This window comes from Falco biarmicus, chromosome 5, assembly GCF_023638135.1.
Source record: "Falco biarmicus isolate bFalBia1 chromosome 5, bFalBia1.pri, whole genome shotgun sequence".
Taxonomy (NCBI): Eukaryota; Metazoa; Chordata; class Aves; order Falconiformes; family Falconidae; genus Falco; species Falco biarmicus.
The window spans coordinates 91,392,969-91,405,705 of NC_079292.1; the positions used below are offsets into that span (position 1 = coordinate 91,392,969).

General features: G+C 43.6%; 2 protein-coding genes across 2 annotated transcripts in view; both read left to right on the top strand.

The window, feature by feature from the left end:
- CASR (calcium sensing receptor) overlaps positions 1-12,737 on the top strand; it is a 77,717-nt gene that overhangs the window by 54,907 nt on the left and 10,073 nt on the right. The gene's annotated exons all lie outside the window — the stretch shown is intronic.
- CSTB (cystatin B) overlaps positions 1-12,737 on the top strand; it is an 85,617-nt gene that overhangs the window by 54,692 nt on the left and 18,188 nt on the right. The window lies entirely within an intron of this gene.

Consider the following 12,737-nt stretch of genomic DNA (forward strand, 5'->3'; position numbering starts at 1 on the left):
AACCATTGGCTCTGTTAGTAGATTTAATAATTGGACAATTAATTATCTATTATTTAGTATTAAATTTTTACTTACATTAATATAATGAGCCCTATGTTAAGCTTTCAGGTACTTCACCATAGCAGTTACCATGCAGTACTATGACCTCCCAAGAGCATCATTTACTCAGTCAGGACTTCTGCCAACAGATCTGCCAGTAGATCCTCCGCCATTATACATACACATATATATATATACATATATATATACAATATACATACAGCACCCTGGGCCATTGTAACAAGTGGATTTCTCCATATTCTATTTGTTACAAGTGGAAAAACAAAGCAATTGTGGCAAGTCTAGACTAGGTCACCATGATGGTTCTTTCGTATCCTGGCTGTAGGTAAGACAGCAGCATACAGTACAGTACAAAATACCATCTGACAGCACTGGCAGCTCCCACTGTACCTGTGCCTCGCCTTTGTCTGTCCAGAGACCATCTCTGTCCACAAAACCTTAATAGGAACCTAAAAAATGTTCCAATGAAGTTACTTTCCAAATGGTCAGGCAGTTTGAAATCCTTTGTATAATAAACTATCTAAATTTACAACACATTCAGGAAAGTAATCTCGATGAAGCTGAGGGATGCTTCACATTGGGCATAAAGCCTGGGTATTTCCCTTCTGAAGGGCTGTGTTTGCCAGTCAAGCTTGTGTTTAGCAAGATTTATTTTCCCCAAAGACATGCTGACTAGTAGACTTTTTTTTATTAGTATGATCCATGGCAGGTCACATCTCTTGTCACAGATCTTGTCTTATTTCTAGCTGGGATTTAACTGACCTTTAGTTTCATTGGTCCTTACTTGGCCATGCTCTATTAGATTTAAAAGTCCAGATGAAGTACACATCACTTTTCTCTATACGGTATTTATGTACATAGATCAAATTATTCCTTTGTCTTTTCTTGATAATTTAAACAGAGTGGACTTTTAGTCCTAAGATATGTTTTCTGTTTTATTTCTGTATCTTGTCCAGTTACTCATCCTTCTTTTTGGCATATATTCAGTATTACTTTTAACAGGCTCAGCACAGCCAGACAGTAGGAAAAAAAAAATCCCACATTTACATACTCTTATTACTTCCTCATTTATGCGTGCAGCAGTTGCATTAGCCTTCCTTGCCGCAGCGTGCAAGGGAAAGGTCGCGGCAAGTTGTCAGTAATACTTTGCAGGATGTGGTACCCTCCCTGTGCCAGTGGCTTGAATTTCTTACGCCTTGATGTGTAGGTCTGAATTTCACTGTATTAGACACAGATGTTTGAGAGCAATCTGAGGGAAATGCTTTGTCCTGATTATTATTTACCATTACCTTAATCCAGGCATTTTCTGCAAATTTTCCCAGCACTGCTTTTGTATTTGCTACCAGGTTATGGATGAACATACTGGGTAGCAGCGAGTTGTTTACTGGGGCTGGAGGAATTCCCCACGAACTGATGATCTGTCTCTGTTGAAACCTGTTTTTACAAATCTGTTGGGCAATTATTGATCCAGGAATGTTTGTTCTACATTAAATGTAAAGCTCAGATATTTCACTTCTAAAGGGGTGTGTTTGTTAACCAAACTTGGATTTAACAAGATCTATACTCCTCAAAGCCTTATGTCCTGGCAGAAATTATGTTTCGGTCCTAGAATTTTGTATTAATTGATCCTCAATGCACAACTCTTGTTTTCCATTGTTTTTCCTGGGATTGATGTCAGGCTAACCAGCCCTTGGTTAGAGAGGACATCCCTCTGCCTTTTACAATACCGTCTTTGCTTGGCAGCTTGCAGCCCGTCAGAGGCTGCCCCTGGAGCAGCTCACTGGGCAGAAACACAAGCCCCTGTAAGAGGGGTCAGCTCTGATCCATGCCCTGCACGGACTGATGTGGAGGGAAACTTGAGGCAGGCTGTTGGGAGTGCATTACTGCCCACGTGTACCAGAGAGGTGGACTGGAATTGCTGTGGAATAACATTAGGTATCATATTGACTTTGTCATTCAAAGCCAGTGGCATTTTTATGCGCATACCATAAACCTACAGTATTAGCGTTCTTTTTATTGCCCATGGAGTGCTGTGATGAACTGTCTGGTTTTGTCAGCCTTTTAGATCCAATTTAAATGCTTGGGCTGTTCTCTAATGTCTTTTTAAGGACCTTCTACATTCGTTAATGTCACATTATGGCTCCAAACCAAGTGCCTTTGGGATAAGAATGCCCAGGGTTATTTTGTGATAGCAGGGGCAATAACTTATTCATTTAGGTTTCCTGCTCATCCTTCTCTTTCTATCTTTTATCTCTTTAGCTTTCCATCCTCTTTAGCTGTCTCTTACAGCCTTACATCATGAGGATCTGGCATACATGACACCTTTCCATTTTAATATATTCAAGAAATCCCTTAATATGTTGCTGGTAATTTTTTTCATCTTCTCTTTTATGTTCTACTTTCCGTGAATATAATACTTGTGTTTCACCTTGTTTGAATGGTCTGTGTTGGATTAGTGCTTTTAGAGCACACCCAAATAAATACTGCTGTTTGAGGTTTATTTGTATGATGGGAATAGCAACATATCATTCCCCCTTAATCAATGAGCTTTTATTTTAATGAACACAGACAAAATTTCTGAACTGATAATAGGTTTATCATGCATGCAGTACAGTCATTCAGTCCTTCCCCCTAGCTCATCCATTCTGTTGGATACAGAGACTTCCATCATCACTGACCTACACTTGTACATCACTGGGGCAGAGACCTGTCAGAAGCGGTTGATTTTGTATAGCATTATATTCCACATCTAGGGATCCTCCACAGAAATAATTTTTCATTTCATAACCATGATTTTTGCCATGATTACTAGGAACTGCATAAGTGCTCACAGTATTTGTAAGGAGGGGAGAGATGGTGTCACTGCAGCCATTTCTCTCCAGAATAAATCTGTTGCAGTCAGTAGATCAGCCTGGTCGGGATGGCACTGAACTCAGACTGGGGGTACCCCAGATGCCTTAGTTCCTGAAGCTGCTTGTAGAAGAAGGGTTCTTTTGGACTCTAGGGAACTAATAGTACAATATCATGCTTTGGGCCATACAAATCTATTGGGGTACCATCATACAGCTGGATCTTAACTGAAAACAGAAATAGGGGGAAATGTTAGAGGAAAAAGCTCTTTTATCTTCTCTCTTCTCCCCTGCAGTCAGTCAAACTCACTAATTGCAGTTAACTGAAACAACACTGTCCAAACAAGCATTTTGACAGTCAAAGTGTTTCCTCTTTTTCCCATTAAAAAAGGAATTGCAATTAAAAATGGAACTGTGACTTGAAGGTCACATTTTAAGTTTAACTTAAAAAAAATGTATTTGCACTGAATTTCAGTTGACTGAATTTCACATTAAGTTTTCCCATGTAAATATTTGGTTTCAAAAAACCCTGTATTTGAGATGTGTGCAGAGGATGTTCCCACTCTGTTTATCATGTATCATGTGGATCCAGTCAAAGCCAAGCACATGAAAACTTTCTTGCTATATTTCCCAGTCATATCGCATTTAGCAAAATCATTATCCTTTATCACAGCGTGCTTAAGTGATGTGCCGTTAGCTATCAGCTTTGCATTAAGCAGTACAAACCCAGGACGTGCACTATATAGAGAAGTGCAGTTGGAACAGCAGGTGTGCACATGGCCTGTTTTGGATGTCGTTGAGTTTTGGAGGACCTTCAGGAAACAAAATATTGGGGTCTCATCCTTGCTGTGTCCTGCGGCCTCCTAACTGATAGTTAAATCAGTCTGGAAAACCAGCCACGTGACACCAAAATACTGTAAGATAATTTCTTGATTACTCTGAGAACCTCTGTGACTCAGCAGACAGGTCCTCCTGAAGCATTTTAGACCCATTTTTGTAATGGCACTGGGGCCTCTGCAAACACCAGTAAATACCTAATGGGATTTTCTAAAGTGTCTCAGTTAGACCTGACTTGTGCAGCCTCTGTTAGGAAATCCACTAGGCTTGTGGGTTTGAGTTTTTTCTGGGCATCCTTGTAAACATAGTAGTGTAGTAAATCTGACCCTAAACCAGATTAGTCCCATTTTGAAATGCATGCCCTTGACATTTTTGGTTTAAGTTACTTGCTCCTGTTGTAGTAGCTATTAATTTATTACTGCTGTCACCTTGCACTGTCAAGAAAGCATCGAAACTGCTGCAGCTTTGAATCAGCAAAGCCATGTCCCTTGGTTGCTGGCTAGAAAGCCTCAGAAGCTAACCCATCAAGCCCAGTTACAGGCAGTCCTGCCAGCCCTAGCTGTAGGAAGCTCTAGGCTTCATCCGATTCCAAGCATACTGAGCATGCACAGCATAACCTGAGAGAAAGGAGGCACCAAGCACCTTCCACTGAGCAGCGAGTGAGGTGTTTCCAACACAGTCCGTCCGAGTTCCTCCCTCTCCTAATTCCTGCAGGTTTCTCTTGGAGGGCCTGCTCCTCTCTCACAAAGAAACCAGCATAGGCATGGGGGTCCACATCAGCACCGCTGCTGCCCCTCCTTGTGCAGAGGGCACTGCTCAGTAGAAGAGGAAGATATGAGATCTCTCATCTGCCTAGGGATCTCATATCCATGACAGAAGCAGAACCAAACAAAACCAAGTATCAGTTAAAATATGCCAATCAGCGCACCTTGTCATGGCAGCTTGATGTCCTGTACTTCCCTGGAGACTTGAATAAAGTCGGTTGGCTTTGCAGAGAGAGGGGTCTCTGCTTTCCCACAAATCATTACATATGTCATAAACAATTAAACAATCCCACAATTTCATTTCTCTTCAGGTGGAAATCAGACTGACGATCTGAGTTATCATCACCACCTCTGGACGTCTAATCTTCCTTTAATTTTATGCTTCTTTTCTGATCAAGTGACCAGAACTAATGGTGTTTTCCAGGGGAAACTGTACTATCAATGTATGTATTGGCACCGTATTTTCAGTGTAATTTTCTTAGGGTTTTATCCTACTGTATTTTTTTGCTCTTTCAACTGCATAATCACAGAGTGGTTCTACTGAGCTGCCTACAACAATGAACATGTCTTTATCTTGAGTGGTTAGATAATTTAGTTTCCAGTAAAGATTATGAATAGCTTAAATTATTACTTCCAACATATGGCACATTGTATTTGTCATACACATTTAGCCTTCAGTCATGCTGTCCAGTGACCTACCTAGCTTTGCAAGGATGTTGTTCAGTTCTTACCAAAGGATAACAACTTTCAATGTTCTTGAGTTATTTTCAGCCTTTGTACAGCTATTCTTGAGCCAACTCAATTCTTTCTTTCACCCAGTTTTTCAAGTCACTGGAAGATCTAGTGTTTCACCAGAGCTGGGATGCCCACCGCATCCTGCCAGAATTCTTTTGCAGTGTTGTCAATAAATCTCTGGCTGACTACCAATGTCCTCTCTCTTCAGCTCTTTGACACCAGCCCTTCTTCCAGAGTTTATCACCCTTTGTACATCTACACTGTTACCGACTGGATAGTTTCAGTCCTGGAGTACAGCCCAGTCCTTGTACAGTAGGTGGTGATTAGTCTTCATTATTTTATGAAGTGCCCAGTATCCCAGCTACAGACCAGGGACTCCTTGTGCATGGGGCTGGACACGTGTAACAGAAAGACATCCCTTTTTGGTTTTTTTAGAGGTGTTTACAGTGAGAATCCCAGCTCTGTTCCTGAGTCTCTTTCAACTTCACCTGGGTTACCTTTATAGTGACAAACAGTATGAACAGTCACTTCTTCAGAGCAGAAAGCCAAGAGAAATCAGGCAGCTCTGGGTGGAATGTTGCAGGTGGTGTATGGTAATGAATCATACCTTCTACTGGCTGAAGAGTTCTGACATCTTCTGAACAACTTTCAGAAAAAGGCAAGATTAATCGTTTTGGCGTATCCTGGCATGTTGGTTTTAAAAAAACCATCAGCACAGCATGTTGTGCCCATTGGTGCACAGTGGGCAGCAGGGGAGGAGGAGAGATCATAGAGGGCAAGGAAAGTTCAGCTCCTGCCAGCAAGAAGAATGCTTTGGGCAAGAGATCTGAGGCAAGATTTGGGCAAGAGCCTGCCTCAGGCTTCTGGAAACAGGTATTACTGACTCCAGGGACTAGGGCCAGTGCCCTCCTGCCTGCTCAGGTCCTTTGTGTGAGAACTGATTGATAGTGTGATGGCAGCACTGGCTTTGGGAGAGCCTAAGAGTTGGCCCTACATAAAAAGCAGGCAGAAAAAGATAATCCAAAGCAGAGAATGCAGCAGAAATCAAACATTGATACAGACAGTAAAAATTAGAGCTTTGCTAGCATGTAAATAAAGATTGACACATAGAGAGACGGAAACAAAAGGAAGAAAGACAAGAAATCCTATTGTTTCAGGGAACATTCCTCTTAAAGTATTTTACAAGTGGCTCTTTCAGAACTGGCATGGGCATATTTCCTCCTGGTACGTGACCACTGGCAGAAACCAAATCCTGTATACCATGACTACTGGGCTAATGTGATAGCTGAGCTCTCGAGTCCTATTGCAGCATTATGAAAGTATCTTCTCTCGGTGCTCAATTAGGAATCCAGAACAGGAGGGGAGGATGGGCCCTCAGCAGTTCAGAATGAAAGGGTGGACTTACCATCTTCAGTACAGTTGCCAGCTTTTCATCTTCACATCAAGCCACGAAGCGGAATTCTTTGCTCCTCTCAGCATGGGCACTCTATCAAAGCAAAGAGAAAAACATTGGGTACCCATCAGTCCAGAACTGTTTTACAGGTGTGGATATAGCTAGGAAGACAGAAGTTAAAACTCAGTGTGGGAAAATGTATGTTAACTGTCAAGACAGGTTTCCTTGCAACTGCATGTTGGGAGGAGGAATTGTTTGTCTTTTATGGGGACAGACACCTACAATGTGTCCGGCTTCGCTTCCCTTGCAGCACCATTTGACCTCGTGAGGAAACATGTTAGAAACAGCAGAAGGAAGCCAAGGATATTAAACCTTTGCCAACTAGGAGACTAGTTAAGGACCTGTCACAGCTGAGACAGAGTAAATGACAACCCACAGCAGATCTGGATACTGACATTTATTGAAGAATTAACCTAGAGCCTTTAACCTGCTTGGAATCTCATGCACTCGCTTGCTTTCCCCACGGTGTTACAGTCACTAGGTCTCGCCCTCACTCCCCAGCAGGGACACTGTGTGTGGTCTGTCAGAGTGGAACTCATCGGTTCATGCTGTGTAGCTCCACAGTGACCAGTCTCAAGCATTACTGGCCAAGGTCACTGGGTGCCCCCCAACATTCACCTCCACACATCTCCTTCTCCTCCAGGATCTTTCCCCACTTCCAGTGTTCTTCATGCAGATATCTTCACCTTCTTCCTTCTAGCCCCGAGCCCTAGGTTTTGGCTGCAGTCAGCCTCCGAACTGGTGGTTCTGTCTCACGTCTTGTTACTAATTGCAGGATTCAGGACATGCCACTTTAGTTTAGCTGCTCTCAGTGTGTACAACCAATACCTCTTGATCTCAGCGAGCTTGTGCTCCACAGAACAGAAGTTCAACTCTGGACATTCATGCCCACACAGTTACCTGCTGCCTGACAGCCTTTACAATTTAAGTGGGTTATTTTGCTTGCTGCTGGCCCTAATACTAGTGATACAAAGTAAGTGTCTACTGCAGATCAAGAACAGGTGGAGAAAGGCTAAGGAAGCTGCCAAGGCAAACCAAGTTATTAAGTGGTATTTATTAAAAGTGAGACAGCATCTTTCAAACAGCTGAGTTATGTCTAGCAAGTAAAATTAGAAGGATCATAAACTCTAGCAAGTTAAATGTAAAAATAAAATAAGGCAGGACAAAAACCAGAATGGGGAACAGGCAGTAAACGGGGTAAAAATCTCATAAATCCTCTTTTAAACGCTTCAGTAGTAGGGCTGTCTGTTGAGCCGTAGATTATCACTGCAAAAGACAAGGTAAGGCCATGATAGAAGAAAAGTGTGCTCTTTATGGACAGACTTGAGAAGGCTCCTGAGTTTGCTTAGTTAGAGGGGACTTGCAGAGGATGTAATGGTGCTGACTGTAGGAGAAGCTGTGGGACACAAAAGCAAAATGAAGCTTAATACTTCTGTACAGGCTACAGTGACCAACCCCTCACTTGAAACAGTCTTAGGCCCTGAGGCCTAGGAAGTTGACAGATGTGACATCAATTTTCTAAAAGGGTTCTGGAGGAGTTCCAGGGAACCAGCAGAGCCTGACTGAACCCATTATTAGAAACTGTAATAAAAAAAATAAATAATAAAAGGATGGAAAAATAGTATACTGAGGAGGAGTCACCATGACTTTTGTAAAGAGAAGCCCCACCTCACAAACCTCCTGAAGTTCTCTGAAGGCATTGGGATGTATGTGGGTAAGGGAGTCCTAGTCATAGAGTATGCTCAGTCACTAATTCAGTCCTCACATGGATTAGTAGTTGGTTGAAAGATAGCAGAGAATAAAAATAAATGGTGAGTTCTGACTAATCAAGAATGAGATCCTCAAGCTTGAACAGGTCCTTGGGTGGACCTCTCAGTTCTGACTGAGTAGTTGTCAGAGAAGCAAATGCAGTGTTAAGATCAGTCATGCTGGAAAAGGGACAGAGAGGTAAGCAGAGTGTCCTGGAGCCACTTCATTAACTCTTGGTGCATCTCACTTCAAGATCTTAGAATTGATGAAGGAGACTGGGGAAGTCTGGAGAAGGGTCAATGGCACAGCTTCTGTACAAGAAGCAGCAAAGTCAGGGAGGTCTCATCAGCCTGGGAAAGAGGTGGCTGAAGAGAGATCTGGCAAAGGTTCGTAAAATCCTGGCAGGCATGGAAAAGGTGACTAGCAAATGACAGTTCCTTGTCTTTTCCAACATAAGCATGAAGGTCATCAGAAGAGGTTAGTTAGCTGCTCTGTTCAAACAGGTGAGAAGAGGTGCTTTTCTCATAAAATGTGGTTCTCCTTGCTGTAGGAGGCTGTGGATGTGAAAAGTTCTCACAGGTGCAGAACACAAATGTGCAACGTCATGGAAGAAAAATCCACTCCAGGTTATCAGGTACAAAGACCTTTGGCCCAGGAAGTCACTGAGCTGCAAAATGTGTGAGAGTGCTCTGGGGAGGTGTCACAGCCCCTTCACTCTTGTGCAGGTGTTTGCTCTTGGCCACAGTCAGAAACAGGTCCTGGGGAGATGGGCTGCCAGTCTGACCTGACAGAACTGCATTTCTGTTACAGTTTTATGATCCTTCCATAAAAGTGGAAACCACATGACCCAGAATAACTAGCCTGGATAAACGATGGGATGGTACGTGGCTGGGAATGGCCTTACCAGGAATAATGGGAGGGCGAACTCGAGAACAGCTTGCCAGTCCTTTCTGATAATAGATGTTTTAATTGAAAGTCATTGCCATTCCACATGAAGGCTGTGACAGAGGGGGGGAAAAAAAAGAAGGAAAAATTATAGACAGAACCGTCTGAAGACAGCAGCTTGCACAGTGCTCTCCCCGCAGGCTTCCACCAGCTGCCAATGGTGTAGTCAAGCCACAGAGTCAACACTTCTTTTGTAAACTCTTGTTTCGAGGGTATGATACAGGCACTCCTGGCATGTATGCTTGCCCTCGCTGCAGCAGGGTCTTTTAAGTCTTTGTGGTTTGATTCCTGGGTATTTATGGTTCTATCTTTAGTTACAAAACACAGTGACACATTTTTAACTGTAAAGCCCTTAGCTAATTATTGATAGACTGTGCCTATAAAAGAGTACTGTAGTTATTCAGAGTCTAGAACTTCCTTTTTTAAAGTTTAGTGCTTATATATTCCTTGGCTGTTTAAACCATATTTTCATCCTGTAGAGCGGAACTTGGGGATTTTCTTACCATCTAATACAGGAACACGTCCTAGTAGTCATTCAGTTACCATTTCACAAGCTGCCCCTCAGAAATTTAGACTTGAAGGCAAACTTTGGTATTTGCTGGAAGGAGAAAACTGGCTTTTTACTGCTGTTGCCTCTCCATTTGGGATTTTAAATAGGGCATAGGTCTTTCCTGCATGAACTGATAGACCTGGGCTCTCCTGCTCCCCAGCTATGGCTGCATCACTGAAGCTGCTGTTCTGTGCCTGGGGAAAGACAATATTAAGTTCAGATCAGTGCTTTTATATGAATATTTACCCACCAGATAGAGATGTCAGCTCATACATGAAATGATTTATAACCTGAATCCTCTGGAGTTGTGTGTGTGTTGATCAAGGGAAACACGCTTCTAAACTAATCCCACAAAAACCCACCAGTAGCCAGGGGGATATATTATTTTCAAAGGCGGCTAATGTCAGGAGGTAAGGCAAAGGAGTAGACTAATTGAGGTGAATGACATTAACAAATTTATTATTTTTTTTTAATTTATGAAATTAAACCCCCAAAAAACGGCATCCAGGGAATCCAGAAGTTTCACCACCATTCATCTTGCTGACCTGGCCGCTGCAGCTGGCCAGGAGAGACAGGACTTGTAGTGAACAATCTTCAGTATGGCTCTTGCAAGATTGTCTCCTAATGTGTGGAGTAAATATAACCATAAGAAGTACAAGTTCTGCACCTCCTGTCTATACAGGTAACACTCAACCCAGCAGCGATATCCAGTCAGGATATCCTAGTGTCGTTCAGCAGAGCGCTACAGTGCTGCATGAGAGTGCAATGCTGAGTTGGAGTGAGCAGAAACATGGCATTCAGCTCAACTTAACAGCTCAAATCTGATCAGGATGTCAAAGCTGCAGGTGTCACGCTGTGGAGGTGCTGCAGCCTGCAGAGCAGTGTGGGTTCGCTGCTTGGCACCTGCACTGCTGATGGGCAGGGCTCCTGCTAACGCCCAGGATTGCAGCCCCGCTGCAGGTGAGGCCAGGGTGAGCTGATGCAGTACAGCCATCACTGTGGATCTGCAGCGTCACCCGCTCTGACCTCAGAGCTGCTTCTGCTCTGTCCTTGCTATTCCTGATGGAGCTGGGCAAGCAGCGTCTTCCTGAGTGCCCCTCAGGGATGAGGGGGAGGAGAAGGGCACAGCCTCCTCTTTCCTTCCCCACAGCAGGCAGGGCCCCGACTGTCCCCATCAAAGTGCCAGAGCACAGCACCTTCTTTTGCCATGTCCATCAGCAGGTGAGGTCTCCCAGAGACAGGCCCTGGCTCTTCAGTGAGATCATTTCAGCTGTGCATCTTGCAGGGGAGCTGGTCTACAGATGAGGAAGATGGGAAAAAAAAATTCTGCCTCCACCATCACACCCATTATTCAAAGACTGACTGCTGTGGCAATATTTTGATGTACTTCCATCAACATCACACAAAGCTGAAAAGGTATTGCCAGCCACGTCCTGCGTAGTGCTGCTATGATTTTTTCAGACTTTCTCAGGCTGGCATTGATATGGGCAGTGAGACGAGGGTATCTCTGTAGCTCTGGGGATTTTAGCTTGAGATAAGAGGATCCCAAAAGGAAACAGAGAAAAATGAGACAATTTAGCAAAACTGACAGGAATTAATAGTGTGTTTCTGTTGCCCTGTCCCTGTGTTCCCAGATGAAAAGGTTTCATCAAAACAATACTGTCTGTTCTGTGTCTGTGCGGTGAGGAGGGCTCTTCCTGCACTGACAAATTGATTACGTTTTGGGTTTTCTTACATTTTGCCACCCAGGATTGTGCATTTGGGCACTCGCAAGCAAGAAAGAGGACTGGGCTTACAAGCTGTCACAGGCACTAGAAGGACAGCAGCAACTGTGCCGCAGTGGTCCAGGGGCAGCTGCCAGCCAGGTGCCCTCAGGTCGCCTCAGCTCTCCATAGATGAGCTCTGCAGAGAAACTCACTAACAACATCCACTGAGTGAGGGGGGAATCTGATAAGTACATAATCCAGCATAAGTTTTGAAGAAAAATACAGTGTGGGTGAATTGTATCACATTTGCTAGTGCAGGCTTTCTTTCATGCTGCTGTTTCTCAGGTCTACCTGTCAGGCTATCTAGATCATGAATTTTGCAGCTGCAGTTGTCTGTGAGATTAACTGCTCTACCTGCAGCATATGACAGTTTAAGGCATGAGGTAAAAACCACAGGAGTCAACTTGTGGGGTCAGGCAGAATGTGATTACTGGAAACCATGCAACCAGGAGACAGGAGCCAAAAAAAAGCCGTATGAATTCTCCAGGCCTGCCATGCAATGAACGAGTTTGATTTGTTGTTTTTTTTTATTGAAGTGCATTGAGCTTGAGGTTTTCAATGAAAAGGCAAATTTGAATTGTTTCTCAAGCATTCTCGTTTCTGAGTGATTGATCGTTCAGAGGTGAGCAATGCCAGCTGAGAGCATTTATGCAACATGGTTGCAAGAGCAGGGTGAGAGGGATGTGTGGGTGACCAAAATGCTTCACTGGCTGCTGCCACTTCTCTGCCCGCTTGCAGAGGTGGCTCAGAGGAGCTGAAGAGGAATGCTACCTGGCCGATGGGGTAGCAACTGGTACGTTACAGATGGGTGCCAACACCTTGAAGGCATGGTACCTTGTGCTGTCTGCGAGATTTCTACAGGCTCTGTGTATGCATGTGATGTCTATGAGAGAAAGCCTGCTACTGCTGTGATTAATTGATTTTTAAGAGATTAAGGACAGTAAAGTGATTATTTCCAGTTCACATCATAGTGGATGTGTTCTGTGGTTGGGTTGTGACATGAAGGCATTCACAGTGTCTCTTTATCTC